Below are 17,736 nucleotides of genomic sequence, written 5' to 3' on the forward strand. Positions count from 1 at the left end.
ATCAGAAGCTGCAGCCTCTTCTGCTGTCAGTCGTCGTGGGTTCGCTCTCCTGGACATGAGCATTGGAGGCTCAGAGGGTGTCGATTTGATGCGCAACAGATACTGCACCTAAACTGCGCAAGCAAGTTTGGAGCCAAGGCGGAAAGTCCTGTGGCGATGGAGTGAGATTACGCCAACGCCGGGGGATAAAGCACTGAGACCCCAACTAGTCATCATCAAGACTGACTGACTGCATGATGATGATGATGATGATGATGATGATGATGATGATGATGATGATGATGATGATGATGATGATGATGATGATGATGATGATGAATTATTTTAATTAAGCTGGATGTCTGCGCTGGAAATTTTATAGGGGGTCAAAACGTTCAAAAAGGAGAAAGAGAAGCAGGAAAGAACGAAGTGAATGGGATGGTAGATAGCTTATATGTGTGTTGCTATAGAAACAGACCCATATATCCTAGACATTTTAGCTAAATTAAATCTATATTTATAATACTTCTCCCTAATCTTTCTCACTGAAGTCTGTTCTAATATGATAAAACAATGACCATCGGTTGTTATCAATATTTTTTAATGAAATACCATTTGTAAATATGAGCAGCTTTGAATAGAATTTCCTGACCCTGTTACGTATTTCACTGAATTAATCAATCCAGACTTCTTCTATGTCTTAGCTAATGAATTTCCCCTTTTTTATAAGAACTGTACAAAATAATCACGAACATTCTAATTTTTTTCTATTGCTGTAAACTTCGATTTTAAGCATATATAAAATATATCTTTTGAATATATGCCTTCTAAACTCATTTGTTTACCGTATGACATCTGTTTTTTGCATTTGATTATAAACCTATAAACACCTTTCAATGAAAATATTCCTCTGAATCCTTAAATTACTTCTCCCATTACAAAACAAAAAATCTCCAAAACTGAATCGCTGTTAGAAATATGAATTATGTTCACTTAACTAAGTATTGGACATAAAGTTATAATTGTCCATTAAATAATAATAAATATGTTTATATGTCATCAAATATGCAAGCCAGACAAAATATTATTTATTCATTGGCCTTAAACCGAACACATAACCCGGTGCCATCATGCATGTTATCCTTACTCACCGGAAAGTAATTAAACACGCTTCGATGCTGGACGAGCAGATGCATTTAAATGATAATAATCTATTACACAAGTGGGACGAATTGAATTCTTGCGATTTGATTCCCCAGAGTATGTAAAACCAGACGCCCATTAATGAGTTGTTAGCGATGCGATGAGTCAGGAAAAAAACGTGGAAAACAAACAGAAAGAATTATCGGTGTTATCAAACTTTGGGACATGAACAAAGATAATGCTTATTGAACTGCCAGGATGTGGCTAAAAAGTAATGAATATTCCTAAATAGACAGGTAAAATGGAATCATATTAGAAAAATATTTCTTGAGACTATTTTTCTGCCAATCGTGTTTCATCTGATAAGGATGGTTAAAATCAAATTAACACGAAATAATTGCGACAATATTATATTAATGAATTTCAGACAAAATAAAAATGTTCTTGAAATTGATCTTCACGTATTTATAACCTCCGTTTTCATTATACATCTTATGAGTCTGTTATCTATCTTTCGATTTTTATAAAGTTTATCTAAATTGTTATAATTTCTAAAATAATTTCTGATATTGGAGTCTTCAGACTACTTCTCTCAATCGTTCATTTAATTTATGCATCCTTTGTTATGTCATTGAGTGTGCGCGATATCTTTTTGGACCTCATTTGCTCTGCACCCAAACCACAAGAAAGTCAAGTAAGCAAACAAGCTACTTACCTGCAGTTTTAGCGGTAAATAATACGACTCACACCTGATGTGTTGTCGAGTCCCCTTTCTCTGCGTAAAAACGGATATAAATATAACTAATATAATAAGAATAAGAAAATAAGAGGCAACTGCAGATATAGAATAAGAAGGCCAATTTCAAAATTGCTTGATCCCGTAGTGGATTCTTAAGCAGTAAATCTATATTGATTACAAAACAGTATATATAGAACTTTATTATAATTGTTAAAATAAATTAGCAAGCTCTACCTGACTGCAGAATATATAACTGCGGAACTGCTTCGCCGCTAATATTATATGGTAGTCTCCAATCATTCTAGAAGTGGAATCTGCTTATCACTCTACAATAAGTACTGCTAAACCTTTTCAATCTGTAACTTGGCACGGTTTTTGTTCCTTAATTTTAAATAAACCAAAAAAAAAAAGGTTACGTGTCATCTATTATATATATATATGTGTGTGTGTGTGTGTGTGTGTGTGTGTATGTGTGTGTGTGTGTGTGTGTTGAAAGGAGTCAATTTTTCAGTCATGGTAACCGTCTGTATAATTAAAGACCAATTAAATTTCTATACGCATGAAAAACACGCTGAAACACAGGTTTTCGTTAGATCACTGGATTTAAGTAACAATGGAGCTGGTCAGTACAATGTAAGTGATAATTAATGAAGTACTGAACATTGTCTCTGATAAAAACAGTGATATATCCTTGCAAGGAAACAGCACAAATTAAAATCATTAAAATTATATCCCTTGATTAGGATGCACACTATACCGGCACCGTTTTTAAATTTGATATTTCGCAACACCGTCCTCTTTTTAGGGCGAATTTGGTAAACAGACTGCCAGAATACCAACTGCACAAATGCAGAAACGTTGCTCACAATCTATATAACTCAGTGACTTTCAAATGAACAAGGCCGATAGCCATTAGTCGCGTGATCTCCTGTAATGAATGAATCCGTGAATATAGGATTGACATGAAATTCATAAAGACAAACTAAAATGATCGAAAAATAGGCTGAAATAAATGACTTTAATGAATTTAAGGATGAATTTAATGATCTTAAGAATGACTTGAATGCTTAAAAATATAACACGGATGCTTCAAAAACAACTTCAATGATCTGGAGAATGACTTTGAGACTGATTGGTTGTAAAGTGGGTGATCATTTTACATTAAATTAATACAGAAAAGTGATCCCCCAATTTATATCACAAAGTTACAAACATAAGTACAGCATGTAGTAAGAAAAGATACTACTCTTTGATCTTGGACAAAAGGCCAAGAAAAGCGGTATTTATTTGCTCCCCCACCGAGCAAATTCTGCACAAGGCCGTTTTTAATGTGAGGAGTGAGGGGGAAATGGGGACCAACTCCCCGGGGAGTAGGGGAGCTGTATAGTGGCAATTGGTATGAAGGGTTGCCCCTACATTGACCAAGGTCTTATATGTGGGGTTGCCGCAACATATGGTCTTTGCTTGCAGTATCTGCCGGAACAGATACTACACTTTGAGATATAAAATCCTTTATTCATATTAAAAATACATTGAAAATCAACAATGAACAAAAAACTTAGGCACATGGCCAACTCAAAAGGGGGGATTGTTGGGATCGTTGGTCATCCTTGTCACTCCAGAACTAAACAAAATCAAAAGTTTCTCCCAGCTAGTATCTTCTTTCACCATAACACCGCATTCACCCTTTCATACTGGGGGGTGCGTCCTAGTTAACTCACAATTTTAAAACCATTTTTTATTGTCGTGTAAAAACAAAAAAGATAACAATAAAGATGGTACAATAATTCATTTGTGTCGAGGACGGGGGAAGAAAAAAGAAAAGGTGATTAGTAGGACCCCCAACGCCGTCTAGTTGATAGACTGTCTGTTCCACTAGGTTTGTAAAAGGAACCTCGTTTCTGCGGATCAGTCTCTAAGTGGGGATGCCCTCTAGATGGAGGTGAATGGAGAAAAGAAAATTTAGAGGAGAGGGTGAAAACAAAATTGTCAAGAAGGAGGGGGTGGGGATCTTGGAGACTTCCTAATCGCGGAGAGATGGAACACACACTCAGCTAGCTGAGAGGCTACTTGTTTAATTTTACTTTACGGAACTGCGCGTTCCACACCTCGACAGGGAACACGTACTCAAATTTGGCTCCTCTTCGTACGCACAGACTTGCTACATGTATCCATCTTCTGTCAAAAGCTAAGAACAGCATCTATTAACAACAGACCTTTGATCTTAACCAAAAAGGCCAAGCGCAAAAGTGTTACGGATGTTACATAGTGTTCTCATTGAAGTTATCACTAGGGTTATCATAGAGGGGCACCAAATTGACGTTTGGTGTATAACATAAAAGGGGAGGACCATAATTGTATTTGTTGTCATGGAATGATTATTATTATTAGAATGAAAGGAAATTCCGTGTGCGTATGATCGTCTAGTTTCATATGCGGTTGTGTGTGTTCATCTCTAATTGTTCATATGCTTTTGTGTGTGTGTGTTACATGCATTTTCTTCGACATACATTACTTCATGTGTCGTCGATGTGATCCATCTGGAATTCATCTTCTCTTGAGCGGGAGACTGGTACCTGTTAGACGAAGATTTATCACTCCAAGACGATGAATGGGTTTTATAGTTTTTTATTTACCTCCCAGATGTCGACACAGAATATGGAAGTAAATCTTGCTTGCTTTGAACACGTCAGCGTCCCCCACTCCCAGTGAAGGGGAGGGAACAGCTATTAAGCCGCCCGTCTTCTTCAAAGCGCAAATCCAGTCTCACTGATCTAGTCAACCTGACCACGTCACTCATACGTAATCTGGTCAGCTGACCCTCGGTTCTAGTAAACGTGTCTACACTCCACGTTTACTCACCTCTCTCTCTCTCTCTCTCTCTCTCTCTCAATCCATTCTGTAACACAGACAGACCGACAGACCGACCGACATACCGACCGATCGGCCGACGAACCGACAGAGTGATTATAGAGTCGCTTGCACGCGACTAAAAATTACCAAATTATTTTACAATAATTTTTAGTCGCGTGCAAGCGACTCTATAAGTCACTCGGTCGGTCGTCGGTCGGTCGGTCTGTCCGTAACACTTTTGTGCTTGGCCTTTTTGGTTAAAATCAAAGGTCTGTTGTTAATAGATGTTGTTTTTAGCCTTTTAAGATCAAAGTTTAGTACCTGTTCCGACAGATACTGCAAGCAAAGACCATATGTGGGGTGACCCTACGTATCAGACCTTGGTCAATGTAGCGGCAACCCTTCATACCAATTGTCACTATCCAGCTCTCTACTCCCCGGGGAGTTGGTCCCCATTTTCTTTCACTCCTCACATTAAAAATCGGCCTTGTGCCTAATGTGCTCGGTGGGGGAGCAAATAAATACAGCTTTTCTTGGCCTTTTGGCCAAAATCAAAGTGTGGGGTAAGACATTCGGATTGACACCGCCTGGAATTGACTCGGGAGATCTGCGTGGGGTTTCGAGAACATTTCGAGGAGCGTTTTACGCAGCAGTCCGATCTTCCGGTCCTTGAGTTTAGCGACTATTTGGCTGACTCTCCCCGCCTTGAGGCGGCTAGTTGCGAGGGCCGGGTGACGGAGCGGGAGGTTTTTACTGCACTGAAGCAGGTCAGCTGTGACAGATCGCCGGGACTCGATGGTCTGCCATTCGAACTGTATTTGAGGCTGTCGCCCATGTTTCTGCCTCTTCTGACGGATGTGTTCTACCATTGGTTTGCTCAGGGATCCACCCAGGGGCAAGTCACCAAGGGAGTGATCACATTGCTGAGGAAAGGTGACGGGCATGTTGGGGAAGAGTTAGACGATTACAGGCCCATAACTCTTCTAAACACAGAGTTGAAGATTTTGTCCAAGGTCCTGTCGAATCGGCTGCAGGTTGTTATTGGCGAGTTGGTTGAACCGGAACAGAACTACGCTGTGAAGGGGAAATCGATTCAGAACAACTTCAACCTGATACGCACGACCCTAGAGGGAGGGATAGATGACGACACAGAAGCCGACTTAGATCAGTCCAAAGCTAGGGTCGACCATCGTTTCCTGGCATCTGTCTTAGAGGCCGACGGTTTAAACCGGACTTCTGGAAGTGGATCTCCGTGATGTATCGACAGCCCACATCCGTCGTGCAAGTCAACGGAAAGCGCTCGAAATCCTTTGTTATCTCTAGATCGGATCGTCAGGGTTGTCCGCTGTCACCCCTGCTCTATGTCCTAGCTTTAGAGCCCATGCTCCGCAAGCTGAGACGTGGGGAGGCAAATTCGGCCCTGCGCGGAATTGCAATACCCGGTGGCTCAGCAGCCAAGGTATCCGCGTTCGCCGATGATGTCAGGGTTTTTGTCTCGAGCTTCAGAGACATCGAGATCGTGTCGAAGGCGCTCGCTCGGTACGAAGGAATTACAGGGACCAAGATAAACCGCAGCAAGTCGGTAGGACTGCAGTTGGGCGCCTGGAGTAGCAACGCCAACCTCCCGGTGCCCTTCAGCTGGACGGATGACCCGGTTCGGATCCTCTACGTGTGGTTCGGACCGGGTCTCCAGCTTGACAAAATTTGGTTGGAGGTACGGTCAAAGGTGGAGGCTGCAGTCAATCCGTGACTTCCTAGGAAACTTTCCTTAAAGGGTAGAGCTGAGGCGTGCGCCACTTACGTCTTTTCTCTCACCCTTTACCGACTTGCCGCACTTCCTCTGCCTGCATAACACCTAACAGCTCTTATCGAGCTCTTGTCCTCGCTTCTTTGGGACAGAGGAAGACACTGGGTGAGCAGACAGGTCTGTATTCAACGTCCGTGTGAGGGAGGCTTGAGAATGCCAGATTTGAAGTGTCATCGCGACGCTGAGAGGCTGGCCTTCCTGAGCCACTATATGCAAGATGACCAACCGTGGCACCCCGTGGTTACTGCCGCCTTCCGCGACCTCATTCTCGACCCTTCCATCGAGAGCCGTCGAAGGCCGCGGGAAGAATCTGCCTACATGAAAGAGTGCCGAGCCGCGCTAAAATGACTACCAAGGTCCAGCGACCTTGTGACTGCTACCCGTAGGGATCTCCACAGGGATCTAGTGAAGAGGGCCGCCTACGACCCGCTATGCACGCGTTTGGGTTGGCAGCAGAGTGAGATCCGCTCCGCGTTGAGCTAGGCGCCAGATTCGAGTCATCTGAACAATTCAGAGTTCTCTCTGACCTGGCGATTGGCCCGAAATACACTTCCACTCAACAACATACAATGCAGTTCAGGGTTTTTGGAGTCGCCTGATTGTCCCCGTTGTGTGACAACGGCCGTAGAAACGACTGATCATGCTTTCTTCGATTGCCGCGAACTCCGCCGGTACTGGTCGTATGTCAGCGAGGTGACGGCTCGCATCGATCCAGAGCATCCTCGCCCAATTACCGTATCCAATGTCGTGGACAACATGAGGCCGCCGTTGGACCGGGAAAGACAAATGGTCTATGTTACGATCCTGGCCGTGGCGAGAATCGTGATTTAGACGTCGCGTCTACAAGGTTGCCGGGCGGTGTTGTCTTTTTCTGATCAGGATCTGATCGCTTTCTTTAAACACCAACTACGGGTGAAGATCAGATGTGATAGAAGAAGGATGCATCGCGCGGCATTTGACAGAAGATGGACACATGTAGCAAGTCTGTGTGTACGAAGAGGAGCCAAATTTGAATACGTGTTCCCCGCCTATGTGTGGAACGTGCAGTTCCGTAAAATAAAATTAAAAAATAGCCTCTCAGCTAGCTGAGTGTGTGTTCCATCCCTCCGCGATTAGGAAGCCTCCAAGATCCCCACCCCCTCCTTCTTTCAAATTTTGTTTTCACCCCCTCCTCTTAATTTCACCCATCTTGGAGAGAAAGAAATACAAACTAACCCACATTCCTTACCCACAAAATTTTCTTTTCCCCATTCACCTCCATCTAGAGGGCATCCTCACTTAGAGACTGACCCGCAGAAGCGAGGTTCCTTTTACAAACCTAGTGGAACAGACAGTCTATCAACTAGACGGGGTTGGGAGGGTCCTACTAATCATCTTTTCTTTTTTTCTACCCCCACTCTCGACACAAATGAATTATTGCACCATTTTTTTGTCATCATTTCGTTTTTACACGTCAATAAAATATGTTTTAAAAATTTGGAGTTAAGTAGGACGTCCCCCAGTACGAAAGAGTGAATGCGGTATTATGGTGAAAGAAGATACTAGCTTGGAGAAACGTTTGATTTTGTTTAGTTCTGGAGTGACAAGGATGACCAACGACCCCCACAACCCCCCTTTTTAGTTGTCCATGTGCCTAAGTTTTTTGTTCATTGTTGATTTTCAATGTATTTTTAACATGAATAAAGGATTTAATATCTCAAAGTGTAGTATCTGTTCCGGCAGATACTGCAAGCAAAGACCATATGTGGGGTTGCAACCCTTCATACCAATTGTCACTATCCAGCTCCCCTACTCCCCGGGGAGTTGGTCTCCATGTCCCTCTCACTCCTCACATTAAAAATCGGCCTTGTGTCTAATTTGCACGGTGGGGGGGGGCAAATAAAAACCCTGTTTTTGGCCTTTTGGCCAAGATCAAAGTGTAGCATCTCTCCTTACTACATGCTGTACTTATGTTTGTAACTTTGTGCTATAAAGTGGGGAATCACTTTTCTGTATTAATTTAATGTAAAATGATCACCCACTTTACAACCAGTCAGTCTCAAAGCCATTCAAGTCATTCTCCAGATCATTCAAGTTGTTTTTAAAAGATTCCAGTTATTTTTTAAGCATTCAAGTCATTCTTAATGTAAGTAAATTCATCCTTAAGTTCATTAAAGTCATTCTAAGTCATTTATTTTTTATTTCTTTAAGTCATTTCAGCCCATTTTTCGGTCATATTAGTTTATCTTTAAGGATTTCATGTCAATCCTACATTTACTCATTCATTCATTACACGAGAGCACGTGACTAATGGCTATCGGCCTTGTTTAAAATAAAATACAGTGTTCTACTTTTGTTACTTAGTACAGCTCGAAATCAAAATATCCATTTGTCAATCCTGTATCCAACAGAACTCAATAATCGCAAGTGTTAGATATTTAAGTAGATAAAAAAAATACCATAATATTTGTAATTGTCCTTCGACACAGTGTATATTTAAATTCTTATTTTAAATTACTTCTACTAAACTAACACCCTTTATTTAATTCTCATTTTAGTAGGTTATATAATAGTTTCACAAAATATATAGATTATTTAAGAATGATGTATTTGTGAGTGTATTTGATCTTAATCAACCGTGTGTATATCGACGTTGAAATGAAATGTTTCAAATACAGTTCTGTGCAATAATATGATAGTGAAAGAGAAATACAAGGTGACACAGTGCATTCTGCATTAAAATAACTCTACGGGAAGCAAATGATTTCTTCTTGGAAGTTTCAATATTGCAAAACGAATGAAAACCAAACAAACATAAAATATACGTGTTTACCGTTCGAAAACATGTTTATGCTTAATAAACAATTCATACTCTTGATCTGCACTGCGTATCCTTTCGAAAACGGATACATCAACAAATATAGTAGAAATGTCAGGAAAATATTTACTATGTAAAAAAAGATGTTATTTAGTACATATGATGTTCGGGCATATTACACGTGTTTTCAGATATGCAAACCCCAAGAGGAAGCGAAGATCGTTCTTCATCAAAGATTAATTGGAGATTTTTACAGATGAGCAAGAAAAGATAATTGGGAGGAAAAAATACAATACATGAAAAAAGAGGATACAAGGTCGAAGGTGATTTATTATCTTAGGTATGTTCTAAATTACTTTTATTACTTTTATTCATTATTTGAAATCTTTATTATTTCGATGAACAAGTTTTAGTGTATCTGGAGGATTAATTGACAAGACGAATGCGTATGTAAAAATGATCATCGAAATACAGGGTGATGAAAACAATCATAGTCAAGCGCAATACGTCTTTGAAAATAAAAGATTAGCATTTATTGGTCCCCCGAAAAACGGAGGGTGGACCTGTAAATTCACCCTTGTTCGTTCGTCTGTTCGTCTGTCCGCACTTTTCTCAATAACTATGCCTGGGAATTTTTGAAATTTTCTACAAACATTAAACTTGGTATGATTAAAAGAGTAACGGAACGAATTTTCCGGGAAAACTTCGATTGCCCCCCTCCTAGGAGTGACTTTCGGGTTAAAATGGCTAAAATTGACATTTTTGTGCTTATTAAGAAAATTGATGCTTGGATTTTTATAAAACTTTCTGAAAAATTGTAACTAACTGATTTCTATATACTTTTGTTTGTGTATAATTTGCAATAACTCTTGGGTGTGCCCCAGGGGCTCTTTTAGAGCTAATAAAACGCTTTATTTTGGGCCTACTTTACCATATGTGCCCAAACTATTCTGTGTATGTCCATTAAGCAGTTTTGTATGGTGCTGAAGTCAAGTTTAAATATTTTATAGCTTTGGAGACTTTGGGGCTAAATGGAGGCGGGGGGGGGAATGATGGATTAAGTCTTTTTTTCTTGCATGGTGCAGAACTAAATTTTACATAGATTAATGCCTAAAACTGCACAATTTGTTAATTTTCACCAGGATTTGACGTCCTCTTGGGACTTTTGGGGCTAAATGGGGAGGGGAAAATGCTGAACTTAGTCATTTTTTATGCCTCGTTTACTGTGCACTCACAGGGGACCATGCATGTTTCTCTTATTTTGAAGCGAATATACATTTTAAATGGTTAGATCTAAGCATTTCCGATGAAATGTTATAATCTTAGTAAATACTGCTCTTATGTTTCTGATTTTTTAAATGAGGTTTGATACTTCGTACTATTTTAGGTATAACCAAAACGAAAAGAGAGAGTAAGTATTTTTATGGAGTCTCTCTTTAAAAATCTACCAAAATTCAAGTAATTATCCAATCCATACGAAAAATTCACCAATTATTATTTGAAGTACGAAATTTATAATGGTACATTTTTTTTACATAATCAATATTAGCATATCTAATCTTTGCCTACAAAACCCCATTTCTATATTTGTGGGTACAAGTATGCTTAAAATAATCAGTTAAAAATGAGAAAAATATTTTTAAATAAAACAAACAGCAAAAAACTCAAAATTTAAGATTGAAAATCTGAATTTTGGATGTGTTTAATTTTTTTTTTCTTTTGTGTTTGGAAGTCTGGTATACATTGAATATGTTATTAAGAATTATCTTTCAGATTAGCAATATATATATATTTATTTTCATTATTTTTCCGAAAAACATTACTTTTAAATTTTTGAAAAATAAATTCATAATTTTCTTTTAGTGAACCCAATATTGCTAATATACCATTAAATAGGAAATACTTTCAAGAATCGATCCCAAAAAAGAAAAATCAATAAATAAATGCGCATTTTGCTAATATATATATATATATATATATATATATATATATATATATATATATAATATCTATATAATAGATAATTTCTTTTTGCAATTTCTTGTTAATAGATATCTATTCAGCCATGGTCGCCTCTACGCGATAAAATAGTTGTTCTGTATTTACAAATGGTTGTTGCCTTCCCCTTTTGCAAATTTACAAATCATGTCTTGTAAAACCTTCCGTTGTTCCTTAAAAAAGGAACGTTAAATTTTCGCTTTTAGAATTCCGATATGGAGTTTCTACATATTGATATGAAAGATGAAATTATTTGAAATTCAGGTCTTAATATTTTTTGTATATTCTTAAAGTAAATCATCCTAAATCGTATTTAGACAAAAGGAACCAATTGATTCAAAAAGCTTTTGAAAAAAAAAAATTAATTGTCTTAGTTCTCGATACAAAACATCGTGGTGAATGGTGTTGTTTTTTATTTAAAATTCTATTTAAAAAAGTAGAATAAGTTAATTATTCTGCTTTTCATATGATAAAATTCAGGCTTTTATCTTTTTGAAAAAAAAGTTTCTTAAAAATAATGGATTTTAATAGATTTGAATTCGTTTTAAAAACAACAAAAACTTAGTTTCTCTTTCACTTTTTCGTCGTGCCTGTACTATTTGGATTATTCAGACTTTTTATTTACACTGTGATCACCACTTATCAAGGCCCGGAAGCCACTCAGGGATAAGGGTTATTGCAAGTACATTACGTTAGTGTGGAGATTTGATGAAGTGTTTACTTAAGGGGGCGGTTCATTAAGAATTTGTCAATGTTGGACTTGAAGACATCCAAGTTGTAGTCAGGTGGGAAGCAGGCAGACGGAATAGAGTCCCACAGGCGTGCAGTTCTAAGAAAGAAGCTTTGTTCATGGAATCCACGTTTTGATTTAGGCACAAATATAGAGTGGGGGAAATTTTTCACAGTGGATTCAGCTAGACGGGTGTTTTTCGTGAAAGATTGGCGAGGGGGGACCAGAGATTGGAGTTCAGACGAGCACCTGCCATGGAAATAACGATAAAACAAGATAGGCTCGCAACGTCTCTTCTGTGGGAGAGAGGTTGCAGGGTAGAGAAAAGGACATCCCCCACTAAGCCACGAAGTCTATTTTGTACTCTGTCAATGCAAGATAGGCTGTTTTTAGCAGCTCCTGCCAAGATATGGCAACAGTATTCCATCCTTGGGCGTACTTGGCTTTTATATAGATAGAGAATTGAATCAGTAGTGAGATATCTTCTAGAGCGGTAGAAGGATCCCACCATCTTTCCAGCGACCTTGGCAACAGACTTGATGTACGTGTTCCATTTCAGATCAGGAGAAAAGGTCAAACCCAGAAGCTTGTCAAAACACGGGGCCTCACCCAGGCGAGAGCCATCCATCACAATTGATGCCAGATGGGGATCAGAGCGTTGATTATGTAAGGATAGGAATTTGGTTTTGGATGCATTAAAGGTAACCAGCCACATCTTCCCCCACTGAACCACGCGCTCGAGATCAGAGGAGAGGTGAGAGATTACCGTTCTCATCTTGAATATTATATTCACTCGAAGGAAACCTCGACCGAATTGATGTGGAAATACATTCAAGATGAAAACAGTAGTCCGAATAATACGAAATACTGCTCTCATTACTATAATCTATATATCTATAAAAGTGAAAATGTGTGTGAGGACAGCTCTCAACCTATATACTCAACGAATGTTTAGGTACAAACTTGAAATTTGGTATATAGAGCATTAGACATTTGGACAAATTTTTAATCGGTCAAAAAAATTTTTAAATGGTACTGTAGGATTATGCGATTTTTATCTGTAAACTGTTTCATGACTGTGTATGTGCGAAACATTCACATGACAGTTTCCGTATGTTAAAAAAATTAGTAGGATTGTAAACACTATTTAAAGAACGTGACAAGCCGGCCTAATATTTATCGTACTTGACTCGCTGTATTAAAGTTTTGGCTTCGATCTCCGTTCGAGTATTTTTTTTACAAGAAGTGAAATGTTTAGAAAATTAAAACATGATATTCGCATGCACATGTCTCAGTTTCTTACTTCATTTTTTAAGGAATCGAACGTTACGTTTAATACCGGGCAACACCTGGTACATCTGCTAATTACAACTAAATTTACTTTTCTCTTATTCTAAACGTTTGATTATATGCATATACACCAAGTACGGCATTTAGACAATACTTAGGCAATTTTTTGCATTAAACATTGCATAGTGTAAGTAATTCCCTTTTTAATATCAATGTATTTTACATTAAATCTATCAGTGAAAGATATGTAGCTACTTCTCACGACTTTGAGATTTGAAATCCATTTCCATCTGTCTTGTCCAATCACAAGCCAGCTCTTTATCATGTGATAGAGTATATAAAAGGCGAAATCCGAAACTCTCAATCATTTTTCAACCTTACTCTGCCTGTGAACCTCAGGCAGAACGTGAGTACTACAAGCTAACATGGCGACCTTTCAAACTCTCATCTATTTCCACGTGCGGTACCTTAACGAACATTATTTGTCATACGTCACATTCACCCACGATAACCCGCAAACACACTGAAGACTCTGCCCTTTCTTTCTCCTGTAATCGGCTTCCTTTGCCATGGCGACTACTACCTATAAACACGTGTGGACTGAGCTGTTCTCTTCTCAACAAGCCGGCAATATAACAATTCAATAACACTTTAACCTACTAACCCGTCTCTCTCTCTCTCTCTCTCTCTCTCTCTCTCTTGTACACACTACTAACGAAGATAACAAAATAAAGTTGGATGGAGTACTGCTGCTACATCTGGGCAGGAGCTGCTAAAACACCCTATCCTGCCTTGGAATAGTATAAAATAGGCTTCGTGGCTTATTGGGGGATGCCCTTTTCTCCTCCCTGCAACCTCTCTCCCACAGGAAAGGTGTTGCGAGCCTGTCTTTGTTTTTATCGTTACTTCCATGGCAAGTGCTCGTCTGAGCTCTAATCTCTGATCCCCCCTCACCAATCTTTCATGAAAAACACCCGTCAGGCTGAAACCACTGTCAAACATTTCGCCCACACATTATCTGTGCCAAAACGTAGATTCCATGAACAAAGCTTTTTTTCTTAGAAGTGCACGCCTGTAGAACTCTGTTCTGTTTGCATGTTTCCCACCTGACTACAACCTGGATGTTTTCAAGTCTAACATAAACAAATTCCTGATGAACCGCCCCCTTAAGTAAGACACTCTATCAAATCTCCAATACTATCGTACTGTACACGCAATAACCCTTATCCCCAAGTGGCTTCCGGGCCTTGATAAGTGGTGACCACCTTGTAAAAAAAAGTTTGTTTATTAATATAGAATGAAACTTCATTTCGTTGTCTCATTTCTATAGATGTGTTGAGCCATAACGTATAACATAAGCGTTTAAATAACATAAAACCTTAATATAACCTAGGGGCTAACCTATATAATGGCGTATGAAATTGATTATTGAAGATCGTATAAATAACATTGAATACGTAAAAACGCAGAGAGAATCTATTGGAATAACGCGTAGAATAACGTGAATAAAACTAAATAATTTTGCACAATGACACAATAAAGAATACCGTAACACGAATGGTATATAACAATGTATAGAATACAATTTTTAAAGAATCATATTACACTATAGAATATAAACGCATGAAAACACGTATAGAACACTGTACAGCATAAACTTTACGAATTGTATGAGACAAAGTACAAATCAATCGGTAAGATAATTATAATAAGGGAGTTGAAAACGACCTATCAGATAACGTAATATTATTTCTATAATATTACGTTATCAGTTTATGCATAGCATAAGATATAAATACCGTTTAAAATATTGTATTAGTTAATACAAGAATCTATTGAATCGTGTTATAGATATTAAATGGAAAAAGACAAATAGTAACATATGTAGCAACTTTTAGATCGATTCATGGACACGTTTTTTTAATGGGGTATAGTACTGTATACAATAATATATAAAATCTCCCGTGGAAATTCTTCATACGTCATCGGTAGCTTCTGTTAGTGAATGGCTGAAATATTTCACGTGATTGGCTGGAGGGATACCATTGTGAAGAGTATTGACAAGGAGGTTAGTTGAATGTTTCCGAGAATCTCTCCAGTGCAACAGCTGTGTCAGTGTCGCTACCAGCTGAATAACAACACACGCCAGAAGATATGATATAAAAATAGAATTCGAGACCCTCTCGGTAACCGTTTTACGTTGTCCTTTCTTTTGGTATATAAGTATAAAATCTTTTTATGAACAATATCATTCAGAAGAATTTTCACGTTTCTAAATTTCTATACAAATCCTTTCTTTATCACCATGTTCTTCCCCCCCCCCGATTTAATGTAATATGTATTAGAGCTCTTTTGCGCGTTTCTTATTACATTCCTTTGAAATCCTCTCTTTTATCACCTTGTTCGTCGAAATCTTTTATTATAGGTAATACTAATTTCTTTTTGTTTTAAACATAAAAAATAACTTCCTAACTTACATCTTCATTAATGCCTGTTTTATATGAGTGGACTACGACCGTAGTCTAGAGATTTGGATTTATTAAGTTCGATTATACAGTAATATCTAGAAAAATATTTACATTTTTCCCCCAGTTATTTGTAGAGTAATGACTTGTGTTCAGCTAATCATATTTACTTCTAGAGTAAAGTCGATCCGTTGGTTCATTCATCGATCTTAAGTTCGTGAATTTGAAAAGTTAAATTAAACAAATTAAAAATGTAATATACAAATTAGAATTTCTGTTTGATCTCCATGAATTCCCCCTAGTGTCATCTCTATTATATGAAGCAACCAGAATTTTAATAATTTAATACAGGTTGGTGATATTCCCCATTGTGTATATAAAGTGAGGCATGTGTATCTTCTGTTTCATAGTTTATTAATTTTAAAACGCTAGGAAACAGAAGAAAGAGACAGGCAAAGAGAAAAATCAATAGTTTCTCTATAAATTAAGAACCATGGCCAAATCACCTATATTGCTGTAAAGTCGATATACGTAAAAAGTTTATATTTTTTGAAGACATATATATTTAAAGCCAACTTTTTCTATTTGAAAATTATGAAAACAAATTGTTTAATATACTTAGTCATAGATAAACGAACGACAGCATGATGGTAAACTAATTTGCATATTCCTTTGAAAAACCGACGTTAATATTAAGTATTAATTTTTATGTTTTTTAATTAAAATGGTAGGTTTATTTTCACGTACGCTGAATTCTATTCATGCATAGTTCCTACATTCTGCATAATTGAGTAAAATTTAATATGAAAATCTTCTAGCGCAAAGAAATATTAATATATACATAAAGTTGACATTTTTTTCGCTCTGGGAATGATATTAAAAGCCTATTTTTCTATTTAAAATTTATTAAAACAAACTTTATAATATACTCAATCATAGATATTAGAGTGACTGCATGACGGTTTAATAATTTGTTTATTCCTTAAAAAAACGATTGATAATTAATTGAAATTCATTTTTCTGGTTTTCTATCAAATGATACATTCGTTTTATTATTACGCTAATTCTATTTATGCATAGTTTCTACATGATAAATAAATGTGTAGAATTTAAGATGAACACACACGATAATACTTATATATATATATATATATATATATATATATATATATATATATATATATAATCCCTCTTCCTGCCACTTTGCAACAATCTCATTGTATGTCACGTCTTAAAAATAAAAAAAAATATCTTAAAATTTCTAAACAGAAACTTTAAATCACTCTTTAAATGCAATATTTTTAAATTCAGTAAAAATGAAAAGTATTTAGAAGAAAACGTGGAAATATTTCGTATAAGTTTTAGTACATAACGAGAAAAATCAAGATAAAAATTGAAAACATCACCAAAACAAGATAAATTTGAGACACAGACAAGTATAGTTCACAAGAGCAAAAGTACAGTTAATAGTTAAACAACACTTTGCATTTTTGCGCGAATACTAATATAATGAAAGAAAGTAAATTAATATACGAACAGGTCATAATACATACGTATGTGACTCGGTGGGTTAATTGCAAATTATGGTTAATTAAAACAATTTACATGCATTTTTTTTTAGTTTAACTCAATCCCCAAAAGAAGGCATATATTACTAAGTATTTTGTACGATTAAAATGTTAGAATTTTACGCATAAGCGATAAAAAAATCAAATAATGTCTTTTCATACATACGTGTGTGAGGTGTCTATGCAGGATTTTTTTTTTTTTTTTTTGATCGTCGCTGTTTTTCGTCGTCGCCTTTACATGAGGGATAGCGTTGTCTAGTGCTTGTCGATTGTATCGTCTTTATAACTAAGATGAATAAAACATTCCATGCAGGTAAGACTTACACAAAGAAGGCGTTCGCTGTTTTTCTTCAAGATTTTACTGAAG

The sequence above is a fragment of the Euprymna scolopes genome, chromosome 1, assembly GCF_053919585.1.
Source record: "Euprymna scolopes isolate OS-2025 chromosome 1, ASM5391958v1, whole genome shotgun sequence".
Classification (NCBI taxonomy): Eukaryota; Metazoa; Mollusca; class Cephalopoda; order Sepiida; family Sepiolidae; genus Euprymna; species Euprymna scolopes.